This window comes from Rattus norvegicus, chromosome 8 (genome assembly GCF_036323735.1).
Source record: "Rattus norvegicus strain BN/NHsdMcwi chromosome 8, GRCr8, whole genome shotgun sequence".
NCBI classification, from domain to species: domain Eukaryota; kingdom Metazoa; phylum Chordata; class Mammalia; order Rodentia; family Muridae; genus Rattus; species Rattus norvegicus.
The window spans coordinates 102,147,175-102,160,034 of NC_086026.1; the positions used below are offsets into that span (position 1 = coordinate 102,147,175).

General features: G+C 38.3%; 1 pseudogene; it reads left to right on the forward strand.

Moving 5' to 3' along the window:
* The first annotated feature begins 10,041 nt into the window (after positions 1-10,041).
* The window catches only part of Akr1b8-ps4 (aldo-keto reductase family 1, member B8, pseudogene 4), a 33,835-nt pseudogene continuing 31,016 nt past the window's right edge, over positions 10,042-12,860 (forward strand).

Here is a 12,860-nt window from a genome sequence, read left to right on the forward strand (position 1 = left end):
TGCTTTCTGACTTTGGCAGAAATGTGACCAGCTGTGTCACATTTCTGCTACATGTATTTTACATTGTGATGGACCTTATTCCAACAAGCCAAAATATACACTGTATCCCTTAAGTTACTTTAAAAAAAATTAATCATTATACTCGGTCACAGCAACAACAGAGTAACTAACAGATTCATAAAGTAAACATAAGGAGCTAATAGGCTAATCTCAGGGGTCGTCAGTTGAGAACACTTGTTCTTCCGCAGGACATGAGTTAAGCTCCCAGTACCCAAATCAGTTAGTTCACAAACCACTATAACCAGCTCCAGGGGACTCTGAGGTCCACTTCTTATTCATATGTATATTAACACACACATAAGAAAAAATACTAGTAGGAAACACATATTGAATTAATCTTATCTAGGAGAACTCGAGAGTTTGAATGCTGAGAAGCAATCTGGATATCAATTTTCAGTGAAGGATTTTTCTATTTATAAAATAGGACACTGTGATAACTGAAGATCATCTCTTCCAATTTTATGCAAAGAACGAAATTTAAAGCTGTGAAGTTTTGTTTGATTGGAATGTGTGACAATTGTCCTCATACTTGCCTAGACATTGGAATTTCTTAGAGGACTTTAAAAATGTATAGACATCCAGGTCCTACTCCAGAGACTGTTTTCAACTAGTGTTGGGTGTGGCCTAAAGAACTGATATTTTGCAAGATGTCCAAAGGTGCCTAATGTTGGCACTTGCTGCCACAAATCAGTAAACAGTGCTTTCCCAACAGCCAGTATCATTGTAAGCTGGGTTTGTATACAGGAGTCAGGCTGGTGCATACATCATTATATCACAGTGTCTCATAGCAATCAGCATGTAGTGGCTACTTGCAACCTTAAATATATTTTGATACTGATGACATCATGCGGGAGATTTTTCTTCAAATCATAAGACAGTATATGGATAGTCTATAACATTTTTACTCAGTTTAATGTCTTCATTGATAATCTTTATGAATATTAAATGATATATAGCTAGCTAAAGATAGATGGCTAGACCATGTATAATAGTGTCTATGTTTCTCAAGGGCAAAGAAAACACCAATTGCCTTTTAGTCTTATGTTTGAGGAAACAGCACAGGATAAAAGGACATAAGAACGTAAAGGATAGCTTACTAGAACTTCTTTCTATATCCTCAGTGAAAAATCAAGACGACCCTTCTACGCCATCTTTGTCCTGGGTACCTTAGTCTTTCTGCACCTTGTTCACTTCTCTCGATCCCGATGACTATGACATCTACTGGAAAACCAATGACCGTCTTGCTCACATTTAATTTGGTGACACCTTCCTCACAGGACATAACTCTAGAAAGCTCAAGAATGTGAACCATTCTGTCTTTCTCTAATGTGTCACAGGGTCATGACTCTTGACAAGTCCAGATTCTGCTTTCCTGGAATTGGTCAGTTTTCTGTTTTATCACTTACAGTCAGCCATAGCTATGCGAAGATCTCAGCTTTGTGTTAGCCAAGAGTTACCGTTCCCGATGAATGATACATGAGCAGTTTCTTCGCCCACCAGTGCAATAAATAATGTACTCCCGTAACTGCGAATACTTTGGCTCTATCCTTGTCTGTTTTCCTGTCGTTATAATTTTTAAAAGGCAACTTAAGGGGGGAAAAGTTATTTCATCTCACAGTGCAAGGGCCCAGCCTGTGAAGGCAGCAAGTCAAGGTAGCAGGACCCTGAAGGTTCTGGTCACATTGTACTCTTAATTAGGAGCCAGAGTGATGAAGACGGATGAGTGCTCGGACTCAGGTTTCTTCTTTTGACACAGTCCAAGACTCCAAACCCCAAATGACATCATATGGTTTGTGTTTGCATCTTCCCTCTTCAATTAACTAAACGTGATCTTTCACAGGCATGCCTGGAGGCTAAATAATCCTCTCACAGGTGTGCCTGGAAGCTCTTTCCTAGTTAATTCCTGATGCTGTCACGCTGACAGTTAACATGACTCATCACAACCTCCTCTTCAGTCATCTGGAAACATTGATAAGTGACAGATATTTCCCACTGTTTATGATCACATAATACTGATGACTGATTTGGTGAGGATATTCTTTCTTAAGAGGTGATAATTGGGGGTTGGGGATTTAGCTCAGTGGTAGAGCGCTTGCCTAGGAAGCGCAAGGCCCTGGGTTCGGTCCCCAGCTCCGAAAAAAAGAACAAAAAAAAAAGATTTATTAAAAAAAAAAAAGAGGTGATAATTGAATGGTCATATTTTTGGGCTGACAATATGTGAACTAGTTTTAGATTATGAGATATATTTACTTTCTTTTAAAAATAATACTTATTAAGGTCATCAAACCTTATTGACATTCATCTATTAATTGCAGGCCGAATTCTATCCAAGCTATTGTATGTGTGCATGTGTGTTATTTTAGTCATTATAAAAAGTCATGAAATTAATCCTATTATTATCTCTAGGTTATAGGTAGGGAAAGGGAAAGGGAGGAAGATATGGCTTAAATTCCTGTAGTTTTATTCCAGAAAATGGTCTTTTCACTATTCTATCATATTAATGTGCACACATAGCGATGCTCTAATAGTATGTTTTACATTTCACTTTTATTTTTGTTCAGCATTTAAATTCTTTTTTTCCTTTTCTTTTCTTTTATTGGATACTTTATTTACATTCAAATGTTATTCCCTTTCTTGGTTTCCCTTCTGGAAACCCCCTATCCCATTTCCCCTTCCCCTGCTTCTCTAAGGATGCTCCCTGATCCACGCACTCACATCGTCCTGCCTTGCGGCCCTGGCATTCCCCTCTACCAGGGCATTGAGCCTTCAGAGGACCAAGGGCCTCTCCTTCCATTGATGTCCAACAAGGTCATCCTCTGCTACATATGTGGCTGGAGCTATGGGTCACTATATGTGTACTCTTTGGTAGGTGGTTCAGTCCCTGGGAGTTCTGGGGTTTCTGGTTGGTTGATACTATGTTCTTCCCATGGGGTTGCAAATCCCTTCAGGTCCTTCAGTCCTTTCTCGAATTCCTCCATTGGGGATCCCGCTCTCAGTCCAATGGTTGGCAGTGAGCATCAGCCTCTATATTTGTCAGGCTCTGGATGAGACTCTCAGAAGACAGTGATATCAGGCTCTAGCATTTAAATTCTACACAGAATGTTATTTGTCCATTAGTTGCTGACGTGTTTACATTTGTTGAGAGTTTTCTGCTGAGTATGAGTTCCTTACCTGGAAGCTTATTGATAAGTAAGGCTTGCTTTTTTCCTTCCTTCCTTCCTTCCTTCCTTCCTTCCTTCCTTCCTTCCTTCCTTCCTTCCCTCCTTCCTTCCTGTCTGTCCCTTTTCTTTCTTTCTTCCTTCCTTTTGGAGCTCTGCTTCCATTTTGAATTCTTTTCTTAGCAGAAATTTTTCAGACAAAAAAAAGTCTCCAGAACTCTCTCCATCTTACATCTTAATTTTTTTAGCAGCTACTCCAAATTGGACATTTTTATTATTTCTTTTTCTTTAACACAAAAATTTTTTGTGTTATTTTATTCTCTCAAAATTGCTTTTGCAATAAAGTAATTAAAATGAAACTATGATGAATATATTTTGGAAAATTTTAAAGGTTCAGAGAACTTTCAATATCCTGTGAAAATTATCTTCCACCAAAGTGAAACTTCCTTGTTTATAATTGATTGTGACATCTATGGCGGATCCCCATGTGCATTTGAAGGAAATGATTTCACTCTTTGTAAATACAGACTCCTGTCTTGAGATGGAAATTGCTAATAGAGGAAAACAGGAGGGGTTCACTATGAGACTTGTACAGTAATCAACAACTCCAATTACATATGGATGTATCCTACTTTCTCTTTCTTTTCTGTCTCCTCTATGAAACTGTAGAAGGGTGACACTAACCTGAATGGAGGAGAAGCTCATATTGTACTGGATTTGGGTCTAAGATGACACTCTCCAGGACTATATGCAAAGGCTCCTGTCCCAGAAGGATGACCATGTGCTTGGAACTTTGCAAGTAAGGATAACCTATGTCAAATTGCATTTTCCTGTTCCACTTAGCCCAGAGACAGCAACGTTCTACTGGGTTTATTAAAAATCACAGCTTGGCCATCCGTATCATCACCAGTTGTATTTCCTGGCTATTGTGAATAGAGCAACAATGAATAGAGATGAACAAGTATTTCTGCGGTTGGAGTCCTTTGGGTATATGACCAGAAGTAGTATTGGTGAATTATGTGAGAGATATATCTGTAGGTTTTAGAGGAACATCCACACTGATGTCCACAGGGGCTGCACTCTCACCGGCAGTGAATACACATTCCCTCTTTCCCCCACACATGCCAATATTTGTTGCCATTTAATTGTTTGATTTTGGTCATCCTGACTGGGGTAAGATAAATTCTCAAAGTAATTTTAATTTTTATTTCTACTGAAGATGGGTATTTGAACATATTTCTTAGCAATTTATAGTTCATCTTTGAGAAATTTCTTTTTAATTTCATGTTCTATTTTTAAATTGTATTATTTGTTTTCTTGTTTACTTTTTAAAAAAAAAAAACTGCGATCTAGATAATTTCCCCTATTAATACATAGTTAGTAAAGGATTTATTCCATTCTATAGACTGTTTCTTCATTTCAATTGTGGTGTCCTTTGCTATACGGATCTATTTATTCTTATGAGGTTCCATTTATCAACTGTTGTTCTTTTTTTTTTCTTTTTTTTTTTTTTTTCGGAGCTGGGGACCGAACCCAGGGCCTTGCGCTCGCTAGGCAAGCGCTCTACCACTGAGCTAAATCCCCAACCCCCCTCAACTGTTGTTCTTAATGCTTGTGCTACTGTGGCAATTTTTAGAAAGTTCTTTCCTCAGCCAATAAGATCAAGAATATTCTAAACTTTTTCATCTTCGAGATTCGGGGTATCAGGATTTATGCTGAGATCCTTGGTCTGTTTGGAGTTAATTTTTGTGCTAGATAAGAAATAAGGGTCTTCGGTCCCCAGCTCCGAAAAAAAGAACCAAAAAAAAAAAAAAAAAAGAAATAAGGCTCTAAAGGGGGGGGGTGTAAGGAATTCACAGACTAATTTTACCACACTCCCTCCTTTCTGAGGATCAGAGATCACCACAGAAAGGAAAGATTATAAGGACAGAAGCAGTGGATGGCTACAAGAAATGTTTTCTGGACACAATAGAGCAGCTGCATATAACTCATGAGGGTTGGGACAGCATACACAAGACCTGTGATTGCTCAAAATGAGAAAATTCAAGCAAGAAGCCTGGAGGTGGGTTGGAGATAGAAAGTTCTACACTCGACTGAGGAACTATTGGCAGTTGGTAGCTTTCAGGAAAGGGAGAGTCACTTTTCTTAAAGTGTGTGACTCCGGGTTGATTAACCAACTGCAGGTTGATTAACCATGCTCCAATGGATGGTCATACTTTCATGAGCATGTGAGCAGCACAAATTGGATTTACGTATTTTTGTTTTAATTTATATTAGTACTTTTTCTCCCAGAATGAGCATAGTATTAGATGCCATCATGGATAAAGTCACTCCAGTGAGAAAAGTATGTATTAACATGACATGACATTGTGTATATGTGTTGTGGGCCACTTCTGATGCTTTCTTTTCTTCTTGAAGTTTATTCATTATTTTCTGAGAAATTTGTCTATAAGTACTATATTTAGCATCCTGTTTCCTTCCCCTCCTTCTCCAAATCCTCCCATGTCCCTCTATTGCTCAAAATGACAACCTGCTACTCTGTAATTATTTTTGTTTTACACACACACACACACACACACACACACACACACGTATTTATGTACATTATATGTACAACTTGCTGGGCTCATTTAATGTAGTGCTGCTGCTATCTGCTCAGAGTGAACTCTTAAGACTGGATAACCTGTCAGCAGGTGACTAGTGTCTAGGTCGCTCTCTCTCTCTCTCTCTCTCTCTCTCTCTCTCTCTGGAATCGCTAATTGCTTATGGCTCTTCATCTAGAGTTGAGGTCCTGGGTTCTCACAACAATAGTGGCATGTTAAGTGGTAGTTCTTTCAGGTCTTATTTAGGCAACCATATTGTTGAAAATTTTCAAGTTGAGCTTCCCTATTGTATATAAAAGACACTATCGTAAAGCAAACACTTTGGTTCTCTTGCTCTTGCAATTCTTCTGTCCACTCTTACTACGTTTCCCGAGTCTTAGGTATTCATACTGTGTTGTAAGTACATTAACTGATGCTAGGCATCCTATGGTCAGTTATTTTTTAAATTTTAACCAACTGTGGCTTTCTGTAATAGACTTCATCTCCTGCAAAAGAATCGGTCTGTTTGTCTGTCTGCTTATCTATCTATCTATCTATCTATCTATCTATCTATCTATCTATCTATCTATCTATCTAATCTCTATCTATCCCTCTAGCATAATAATGTGGGTTTATATTAATGTAACAAAACAGAAGAACAGAATAGCTTTGAAGTCTTATGAAGATTGTAAAACTAGGTTTTCTCTAAAACCATTTCCTGTCTTACATCTATTGTGAAACAAGGTCATACCACACAGTCTATCTAGAAATTCAGGCTGGTGTCTCAGTCTGCCTAAAGTCATGATCCACTGCCTGTGTTTCACAATTGCTATGATTACAGAAGTGAACGACCATGTCTGATGCATACTTCTTCTTTTTCAACAATTTACAGTAGTTATTTTGAGGCATAAACATAGATTTTCAATATTGTAAACTATATTGGAATCTGCAAGACATGGACAGATCTGACTCTATATTAGTTCATTGTGTATATTTATTTTTCTCCTATTAAAACTAGATTTTTTATACAATGTAATTTGTATTGCAATGATTATGGTTTCTCCTCTCCCAACTCCTCTCAGTTCCTTATCAGCTCACTTCCTATCCTGATTAACATCCTCTCTCTCTCTCACTAGTAAACAAATAAGCATCAAAGAAATATTAATAAATTAAATAATTTAAATTAATAAATTAATAAATTAAAATGAGATGAAACAAAATACAAACAAATTAAAAAACAAATAAAAGAGGATGAGGAACACATATTGATGCAAAGACATACATGTTCGCACACACAGGAATTCTATAAAAACACAAAACTAGAAACTATGATATATACTCAAGGAACATATAAGGATAAAAACAATGCCCTAACACAACATTATGAAACGAAGAACCTCCAAAGATACCATTGAATTCATTTTGTGTTGGCTATATACTGCTAGGCAAAGGGTCTACTGTTAGACTTGGTTTATTTTCTTTGGAGAAAATTAAATTTTCTTTTGCAAGTGGTTATCAATTGGAGCTAGATTTTAGGTTAGAAATGTGGACTTGTGTCCATTTCTCTTCTAGGCTCTAAGACTCCATCTGGTGCAGACATGTGCAGACCCTGTGTATGCTGACATAGTCTCTGAATTCACATGTGCATTTGTCCTGCTGTGTTTACCTGCCATGCTGTCTTCCATGCCCTCTAACTTTAATATCATTTTTTCCTCCTCTTCTACTGCATAGCCTCCTGTGCCCTGAGGTAGGGATTTAATGGGGACATTTCATTTAGAGATGAATATTTTATGCTTTCTCAGTCTCTGCACATTGTCTGTCTGTGAATCTCTGTATTTGTTCCTATCTATTGCAAGAGAAAAGCTTCTCTGATGTTGTCTGAGCAATATACTGATCTCTGAGTATACCAGAATGTCATTAAGAGTCCTTTTATGGCTATGTTCCTTTAGGAGAATAGTAGTATTTGATTTTATACTAGGTCCCTAAACTGTCCAGTCTCAGGTTATGGCATAGTCAATCACTGCTAGGCATGGGTTCCATTTCATGGAATGGGTTTCAACTTAAATCAAATCTGAGTTGGTTGCTCCCACAAATGCGGTACCACTAATATACCAGTTTATCTTACAGGCTGATGACCACTGAAGATGAAAAGGTTTTGTAGATTGGTTGCTGTTTACTTTTCTCTTTTGGGAATGGGCTGAATATCTTCCAGTATCATGAACATTATTACACAGGGATGAAGGCTTTAGGTAAGGACCATTTTGTGTTCTCTGTGTTGAAGGAGCTGTGCACATACTGTCTTCAGTAGTAAGGCCTTACTGTCATGAATGAAGAGTGGCAACAGTCTTGGTTGTTTAGGGATTCCCACTGGACCGCTTTGAATAACAACTCTGTTAGATGTAACCCATTCCCAGTACTGGAAGCTTAATTTGGCAATGGGAGATATCCAGTTGGAGCTCTGTTTGATCCACGGATTCCAGCCTCCACTCCCTATCCTTGATGAGGGTTGGGAACTATACCTTTCTTTGGGTTTAAGGATAAGTTGGAAATTAAACTTGTTGGGGAAGTGTCAGTAGTAATTGAGTGGAGAAGATGTGATACAGGCTATATTAATATAGAAAGATTCAAATACATATTCATGGGGGATGAAATAAGGATTGCCAAGTATGGTTGTTCTTAATGTCAATGCACCCCATCTTTTACTGGCTTGAGTATGTGAGTTGGCTACTTTTCTGAATATATCAGAAAATGAAGAGATATGACTCTAATAGCCTTGGATATTATATATATATATATATATATATATATATATTGAAAATGAAGAAAAATTATCTTAATAGCCTTTGGTCTTACAATTTTAGGTTTATTGCTGTTAGAAAAATAAAAACAAGGAGCTTTCCCTCTCTTCACATGGCACTCAGACAAAATCCTTTATGGAGCTATTTCTCTTCACACTGATGGTTTACAAGTGGATACTACCTAAGTGCTCTAACTTAATTCAAATTTAATCTCATGTGATATACTGGGAAAACAGGAAAAATGTCCTGAGAGCAAATCCCTACCTCTTAGAGGATTCATCTTTGGTAGCCTCATTTTTTTTGTTTTGTTTTATTTTAAGGGAAAAAATTCTATTCTGAGGCAGTCTCTGCTTCTAGGAAGCCACTACTTAGGTATATATTCCCCTAGGATCACCACACAGAGGATGGCATGGCTGTTGTCTTAGTTGGGGTTTTACTGCATGAGCAGACACCATAACCAAGGCAAGTCTTATAAAGGACAACATTTAATTAGTGCTGGCTTACAGCTTCAGAGTTTCAGTGTATTATCATCAAGGTGGGAGCATGGGAGCATTTAGGCAGGCATGGTGCAGGCACAGCTGAGAGTTCTACATCTTTATCTGAAGGGTGTTAGTGGAAGACTGACTTCCAGGCAGCTAGGATGAGGGTCTTAAGCCCACATTCACAATGACACAGCTATCCCAACAAGGCTACACCTTCAATAGTGCCATTCTCTAGGCCAAGCATATATAAACCATCACAGCTATGGTCAAAGTGGACAGAGCTACATCTTAGAAAAGCAACAGAAGGTGACACCATTGCCCTTGCGGTACTGATTTAATAGATGTGAAGGATGCAAGACTGAAGGAGTCTTGCATAGTGCCTAAGGACAGGCAATGTGTGACCAGATTGGTGGTCCTGCAAAGAGGTCCTGAAAGCCCATTGTGTGAAAGTGTGAAAGTAGGGCCTAATTTGCCGTGGGACCCCAGAATATTGGAGATGGCAGGACCAGGAGACACCTACCAAGGACAGCTATGGTTATGGAATGGTTCCACCTAAGAGAAAGCTGTGTGTATAACAGACTTCAGAGATGAACAAGTTGGGCTATTGTTGACTTTAGGAGTCCAGTTGGTTATGTTATGTGCTCCATACAGAGCTACCTGCAGGATTTGGTATTTGCCTTGCTTGATTATGTTTTTTCTTAGACCTAATAATCTTTTGCTTTTCTCAGATTCTTTCTTTTTAGAGTAATAGTGTTCAGTCTTTACCATTAAATGTTAGAAGTATGTAACCTGATATTTATTTTTATAAGAATTCATATGTAAGAGAATTGGGATGACCAAAGTTGCTACTAGGCACTGAGAATTTTTTGTGCCAGGCCTGATTATGCTGTTTGGGGGAGGAATACAAACAACTTTGGGACTTTAGACGAAAAGAGTGGTTGAACTCTGTAAACAGGGCTAAATGGGCAGTCCTACTAGGAGCGTAGAAGACAGTAATGTAGAGAGCCATATGGAACGTGTCATCCCAGGCCAAGAGCTTTTGGAGGGTAAGAGTATCAGAGATCACTCTTGTGATATTGTGACAATAAATGTGACAGCTTTCTGCCCTTGTCCAAAATTTTTATTAGAGATTAAATTGAAGAATTTTGGACTAATATCATCAACAGAGGAGATTTCAAGACAGCCTAATGTCTCTTCCATGTGGCTATTAGTGAAAATTCTTTTGCAGATCTATAATGAAAAAGAGCAAGCAAGACAAAGAGAAACACAAAATGTACAGCTTGAGGCAAAAAGGAGAACCTACAGATATATGTTGGAGTTAATTCCTTTCTTTGAAGAAATGATGTTTAAATGAAGACTTGATTCAAAACGGAATAAAGAGAGTGATGCTATCAGACCTAGACAGCATAGCAGCCAATCTTCCAACTCTTGCAAAGGCAAAGCTCATTCTGGACACTGTTTCAGAGATAAGAAATTGATGGCTATGCCATCTGCAACTCAAACAAAGCTTAGGAAAAATGAAATTTCTGGAGAAGGCTAGGTTTCAGCCTAAGCAAGCAGAAGAATTTAAGTTTAGTCACATAATTGTGACTTCAAAGTCAAGTATATTGGAGTAAAGGACCTCCGGAATTCTCCCCAGGGCTAAGGAAAATGGATGCCAGGAACTTGGACGAGGAGTCCCTGCACGGAGACTTAGATGTGCCATTGTGTGAAGCTGTGAAGATGATCCTTGTATTGTGTTGGGGTCCCCAAGATATTGAGGATTCCAGAGTAATATGATACCTACCAAGAGATAGATGCATATGAGGTGTAGAAACAGCCCAAGAGAGAAAAATGTGTCACAATTAATAAAGCTGGAAGGAACAGGAAATCCAAAGAGCCATTTAAGTCAGGATTGGAATGTGCCATGTTGGGTTTCAGTTTTGCTTTGCTCCAATACGTCCTCACTACTACCCCCTCAATATTGTCCCCCTCTTCTCTCATTTAGTATGGAAGTATACGACCTGTGCCATTGTATATTGGAAACATATGGTTTGATTTTGATTTTACTGTGGGTTAGTTAAGAAATTTTCATGAATCTCAGAAGAGCCTTAGGACTTTTAAACAGTACTGTGACTGTAAAGAACTGTGGGGACTTTTGAACTTGGGCTGAAAGTACTTTGCATTATGATATAGCTACATGACTATGGGGAGGGGACTGTGATGATGTGAATAAGAATGATCTCCACTGCCTCATATATTTGCATATTTGGTATACAGTTTGTGGAATCGTTTAGGAAGGATTAAGAGGTATGGCCTTGATAGAGGAGTTGTGTCATTGGGGATTAGGCTTTGAAGTTTCAAAAACACAGGTCAGGTTCTCCTCCCCCTGCTTCTCTGTTTGTGTCTATCTCTGTTTCTGTGTTCTCTGTTTCTCTCTGTTTCTCCTCTCTCTCTTTTCTCTTTCTCCCTCTCCATCTCCCTCTCCCTCCCTTTATTTCCCTCCCTCTCCCTCTCCCTCTCTCTCCCTCTCCCTCTCCCCCTCTCTGTCGCCTGCTGGTAGATTGAGATGCAGACTCTCAGCTAACTGCTCCTGTGGCCTGCCTGCTACCATACTTCATACAACAATGATCATGGACAAATCCTGTGAAATTGTAAGCAAAGTCCTAATTAAATGCTGAGAGAGAGAGAGAGAGAGAGAGAGAGAGAGAGAGAGAGAGTGTTGTGATGATTAGTGTACTTATTAGAAGCCCATGTGAAGACACACAAAGACATGGAAATGGGAAAAAAATCCATCTAATAGTTCAGAGCAGACTAGAGAGATATAACCACTAAATAAGGCTAAGGAAAGCCAAGCATTAATGGAAACACTGAATGGATTCATTCCTAGAAGCAAAGGAGAATTTGACTGTCAGACTTACAAAGAGTGCATGGCTCTGCTGGTATCTTTATTTCAACCTTCTCGTCTCTTGGACAGTGAAGAAAATTGATTTCTTTTTATACCCAAACTTTATTAAGGAGACCTCAAAGAAGCTATGGGGAGCTGGTAAAATACTGGAATACAGAGAGATTGTACATCTATTTAGACCACCAAAAATACAAAATTTAGCATTGTAGATATGAACTGGTATATTCTTGAAATCAAATTAAATACCTTTCTCCAGACAAAATTCTTTCATGCATCTAAAGAGAAATGTGCTCATGAGTTACCAGCTCTCTAGGATGTAAGACTAGAGTTACTGACTAAAGTACAGTTTAAATGTTAATGACAAATATCAGCATGGATTGCCATAACCCCAAGATGTGGCAGTTAGCACAAGATATCTAGAAAATTTGCTCCCCTAGTCCTTTCTTTCTCATTTCACTATACTTTACAATTTTGCCAATATTGGAAAGGTAATTAGTGATATGTTGTTAGTTGAAATAAACTGCACAGAAGTGTATGATCTTTCTGTTCTATTCTGTAATGCTGTGTCCTCTGTACTTACTTGACTATAATATTTTTAAATTTAGTCGAGTTGATATTATAACAATTATCTGACTAAAATCTTTATCCAGGAATGTGGGATACCATTCTATATCCCAGCACAATTTATTCCTGGTTCAAAATTGTATCTTTCTATCCTCTTTAGACTTATGATCCATCTTCCCACTATACTACATCTTCATCCTGAATACATTTTTAGTTTGGTAAGAAAGCAGAACTTCACCTCATGCCCTGAGTGTGCCTCTCTCTTCCCTCTGTCAAGAATTCACTCAGTCTTCAGTGGAACATTTTTATTCATGGACTTATGTATGTCC